This window comes from Eleutherodactylus coqui, chromosome 1 (assembly GCF_035609145.1).
Source record: "Eleutherodactylus coqui strain aEleCoq1 chromosome 1, aEleCoq1.hap1, whole genome shotgun sequence".
In the NCBI taxonomy this organism is placed as follows: domain Eukaryota; kingdom Metazoa; phylum Chordata; class Amphibia; order Anura; family Eleutherodactylidae; genus Eleutherodactylus; species Eleutherodactylus coqui.
Window position 1 is genome coordinate 304,114,786 of NC_089837.1, and position 5,467 is coordinate 304,120,252.

The following is a 5,467-nucleotide window of genomic DNA, read 5'->3' on the forward strand; positions in this document are numbered from 1 at the left end:
AAAAAAAAAAACACAGTTCATTAATTTAAGGTTTTATTACTGAATTTGCACAGTGTGCATGTGCCAACATGGTTCCACTACTGCAGCCGCCAGGAGAGGAAGAAGCATGTGACAAGAGAGGGGGGATCTCATTCACCCAATCCTTGTTCTTTGGGCACGAGGACGCAGCAGTTTTTGGGAGATTTTCATCTCCACTTTTCAAAAGCCATAACTTTATAATTTTTCAGTTGACTTGGCTGTATGAGGGCTTGTTTTTAATGAGACGAACTGTAGTTTTTATGGGTACAATTCCTGGGTACTTATGCTACATTGTAAATCTTTTATTAATTATTTTTTGAGAGCAGTGAGAGAAAACACAGCAATTCTGCCATTAATTTTTTTAGCGTGTTAATCATGCAGCATAAATGACATGATACATTTATCACTTTATCACTTGTAATAGCGATCATAGGCAACAGTAAGCTAGGACACCAATGTTTGGCATTCTGTTGTCATTGCAACCTTCCGTGAACCGTTTACATGCCGCCATCTACATAGATGGCAGCATGCAGATGGTTAAAAGCGCAGACCAATGTTCACTGATCTCGGGTATTACAGCAGGAGGCTGGTTATCGGTAACAGCCAACTCCCGCTGCAAGGTTGCGCAGGCACAGCTTCTAAATCCGTGCCATCCACATGGCATTGTCCTACATAAGTTGGAGATGCATGTCATTACTTTACTATCTGGACAGGTCAATATACTGGGTATTGTCTGGTGATGGTAGGGAATTGGGAGGAGTTATGTATGGGTATACTGTGAATATGGTGAAATTTAAGGATTTGCCAAGTAACAGAAGAGTTAAAGGACACCTTCATCTCTCACCTGCTATAAACCTTTTCGTATTCCAAAGAAAAATTTCCCCTGCGCTCGTGGGTTCCAGCAACAATAAAGGACTCAATGTCCGTAGGTAACTTTAAATGGTTTATTCCTTTGTTGCTACATGTTTCTGCGGGATAACCCGCTCTCTTCAGGCATATCGCCTGAGTCCCTTATTGTTGCTGGAACCCACGAGCGCAGGGGAAATTTTTCTTTGGAATACGAGAGGTTATGCAAACAGCCCGATCACGGCTGTAACCCCAGCGATGCTCCCCGGTGATCGGATTCGGGACTCCAGGGACGCTACAAGCCAGCTCGGATACAAGGTGCCGGTCAATCTCCTGGGTAGGAGTTTTGGCCGAGCACCAGGTGAGTACTCAAAAGTATATCACGTTTTTGAAAATCGTTTAGTGTGAGTAGGCGCTGATCCTTGTTCTTTTTCACTGCTATAAACCTTAACACCCATTTGTTCAAAAAAATCCGAGAGGCCCTACGCGGGACAGACCGGCCGAGAGGCCCTACGCGGGACAGACCGGCCGAGAGGCCCTACGCGGGACAGACCGGCCGAGAGGCCCTACGCGGGACAGACCGGCCGAGAGGCCCTACGCGGGACAGACCGGCCGAGAGGCCCTACGCGGGACAGACCGGCCGAGAGGCCCTACGCGGGACAGACCGGCCGAGAGGCCCTACGCGGGACAGACCGGCCGAGAGGCCCTACGCGGGACAGACCGGCCGAGAGGCCCTACGCGGGACAGACCGGCCGAGAGGCCCTACGCGGGACAGACCGGCCGAGAGGCCCTACGCGGGACAGACCGGCCGAGAGGCCCTACGCGGGACAGACCGGCCGAGAGGCCCTACGCGGGACAGACCGGCCGAGAGGCCCTACGCGGGACAGACCGGCCGAGAGGCCCTACGCGGGACAGACCGGCCGAGAGGCCCTACGCGGGACAGACCGGCCGAGAGGCCCTACGCGGGACAGACCGGCCGAGAGGCCCTACGCGGGACAGACCGGCCGAGAGGCCCTACGCGGGACAGACCGGCCGAGAGGCCCTACGCGGGACAGACCGGCCGAGAGGCCCTACGCGGGACAGACCGGCCGAGAGGCCCTACGCGGGACAGACCGGCCGAGAGGCCCTACGCGGGACAGACCGGCCGAGAGGCCCTACGCGGGACAGACCGGCCGAGAGGCCCTACGCGGGACAGACCGGCCGAGAGGCCCTACGCGGGACAGACCGGCCGAGAGGCCCTACGCGGGACAGACCGGCCGAGAGGCCCTACGCGGGACAGACCGGCCGAGAGGCCCTACGCGGGACAGACCGGCCGAGAGGCCCTACGCGGGACAGACCGGCCGAGAGGCCCTACGCGGGACAGACCGGCCGAGAGGCCCTACGCGGGACAGACCGGCCGAGAGGCCCTACGCGGGACAGACCGGCCGAGAGGCCCTACGCGGGACAGACCGGCCGAGAGGCCCTACGCGGGACAGACCGGCCGAGAGGCCCTACGCGGGACAGACCGGCCGAGAGGCCCTACGCGGGACAGACCGGCCGAGAGGCCCTACGCGGGACAGACCGGCCGAGAGGCCCTACGCGGGACAGACCGGCCGAGAGGCCCTACGCGGGACAGACCGGCCGAGAGGCCCTACGCGGGACAGACCGGCCGAGAGGCCCTACGCGGGACAGACCGGCCGAGAGGCCCTACGCGGGACAGACCGGCCGAGAGGCCCTACGCGGGACAGACCGGCCGAGAGGCCCTACGCGGGACAGACCGGCCGAGAGGCCCTACGCGGGACAGACCGGCCGAGAGGCCCTACGCGGGACAGACCGGCCGAGAGGCCCTACGCGGGACAGACCGGCCGAGAGGCCCTACGCGGGACAGACCGGCCGAGAGGCCCTACGCGGGACAGACCGGCCGAGAGGCCCTACGCGGGACAGACCGGCCGAGAGGCCCTACGCGGGACAGACCGGCCGAGAGGCCCTACGCGGGACAGACCGGCCGAGAGGCCCTACGCGGGACAGACCGGCCGAGAGGCCCTACGCGGGACAGACCGGCCGAGAGGCCCTACGCGGGACAGACCGGCCGAGAGGCCCTACGCGGGACAGACCGGCCGAGAGGCCCTACGCGGGACAGACCGGCCGAGAGGCCCTACGCGGGACAGACCGGCCGAGAGGCCCTACGCGGGACAGACCGGCCGAGAGGCCCTACGCGGGACAGACCGGCCGAGAGGCCCTACGCGGGACAGACCGGCCGAGAGGCCCTACGCGGGACAGACCGGCCGAGAGGCCCTACGCGGGACAGACCGGCCGAGAGGCCCTACGCGGGACAGACCGGCCGAGAGGCCCTACGCGGGACAGACCGGCCGAGAGGCCCTACGCGGGACAGACCGGCCGAGAGGCCCTACGCGGGACAGACCGGCCGAGAGGCCCTACGCGGGACAGACCGGCCGAGAGGCCCTACGCGGGACAGACCGGCCGAGAGGCCCTACGCGGGACAGACCGGCCGAGAGGCCCTACGCGGGACAGACCGGCCGAGAGGCCCTACGCGGGACAGACCGGCCGAGAGGCCCTACGCGGGACAGACCGGCCGAGAGGCCCTACGCGGGACAGACCGGCCGAGAGGCCCTACGCGGGACAGACCGGCCGAGAGGCCCTACGCGGGACAGACCGGCCGAGAGGCCCTACGCGGGACAGACCGGCCGAGAGGCCCTACGCGGGACAGACCGGCCGAGAGGCCCTACGCGGGACAGACCGGCCGAGAGGCCCTACGCGGGACAGACCGGCCGAGAGGCCCTACGCGGGACAGACCGGCCGAGAGGCCCTACGCGGGACAGACCGGCCGAGAGGCCCTACGCGGGACAGACCGGCCGAGAGGCCCTACGCGGGACAGACCGGCCGAGAGGCCCTACGCGGGACAGACCGGCCGAGAGGCCCTACGCGGGACAGACCGGCCGAGAGGCCCTACGCGGGACAGACCGGCCGAGAGGCCCTACGCGGGACAGACCGGCCGAGAGGCCCTACGCGGGACAGACCGGCCGAGAGGCCCTACGCGGGACAGACCGGCCGAGAGGCCCTACGCGGGACAGACCGGCCGAGAGGCCCTACGCGGGACAGACCGGCCGAGAGGCCCTACGCGGGACAGACCGGCCGAGAGGCCCTACGCGGGACAGACCGGCCGAGAGGCCCTACGCGGGACAGACCGGCCGAGAGGCCCTACGCGGGACAGACCGGCCGAGAGGCCCTACGCGGGACAGACCGGCCGAGAGGCCCTACGCGGGACAGACCGGCCGAGAGGCCCTACGCGGGACAGACCGGCCGAGAGGCCCTACGCGGGACAGACCGGCCGAGAGGCCCTACGCGGGACAGACCGGCCGAGAGGCCCTACGCGGGACAGACCGGCCGAGAGGCCCTACGCGGGACAGACCGGCCGAGAGGCCCTACGCGGGACAGACCGGCCGAGAGGCCCTACGCGGGACAGACCGGCCGAGAGGCCCTACGCGGGACAGACCGGCCGAGAGGCCCTACGCGGGACAGACCGGCCGAGAGGCCCTACGCGGGACAGACCGGCCGAGAGGCCCTACGCGGGACAGACCGGCCGAGAGGCCCTACGCGGGACAGACCGGCCGAGAGGCCCTACGCGGGACAGACCGGCCGAGAGGCCCTACGCGGGACAGACCGGCCGAGAGGCCCTACGCGGGACAGACCGGCCGAGAGGCCCTACGCGGGACAGACCGGCCGAGAGGCCCTACGCGGGACAGACCGGCCGAGAGGCCCTACGCGGGACACTTGTTTGAAAAATTGATCGATCTATTCACTTATTTCTTTTTCTTTGCAGAGACAGGATTGGCAGCCATGCTCCAGCCAAGACAGAGGCCCGGCCCGCTCCAGCCAAGACAGAGGCCCGGCCCGCTCCAGCCAGCACAGAGCCTCGCCTCGCTCCAGCCAGTACAGAGCCTCGCCCCGCTTCAGCCAGCACAGAGCCTCGCCCCGCTCCAGCCAGCACAGAGCCTCGCCCCGCTCCAGCCAGCACAGAGCCTCGCCCCGCTCCAGCCAGCACAGAGCCTCGCCCCGCTCCAGCCAGCACAGAGCCTCGCCCCGCTCCAGCCAGCACAGAGCCTCGCCCCGCTCCAGCCAGCACAGAGCCTCGCCCCGCTCCAGCCAGCACAGAGCCTCGCCCCGCTCCAGCCAGCACAGAGGCCGTCCCATACTTTAAGAGACTATTTTTTCTTACGAATGTTGGCAGGCAGTGTTGTTTAGTAAAGCCAGCATTCCAAAAATATTTGAAACTGTGCCAAGTTTTGTAAATGTATCGCTGATTTAGCTAACAAATAAACACCTGTTTACTACAATGTATGCTGTTTTTAAGTCTATCTACACATACTTTTAGTAGTAGCGTCTGACCTGGTTCCTACTTTGAACTAGGGGCCTACTAAGCTCTGAGCTGAGGAGATACACTCTGGCAGGCCTCAAAGCAAGATTCTGCAAGATGAACGATGGTGTGAAGGCATATTGTCATTCAGTGCTAGGCAAGTACTTAAAGGGGGAACCACTGCCATTGCTACCGGCCACATCCTACAGGTTATGTCGAGAGTTCAGCCCAGCGCTGTTTCCGTAGCTC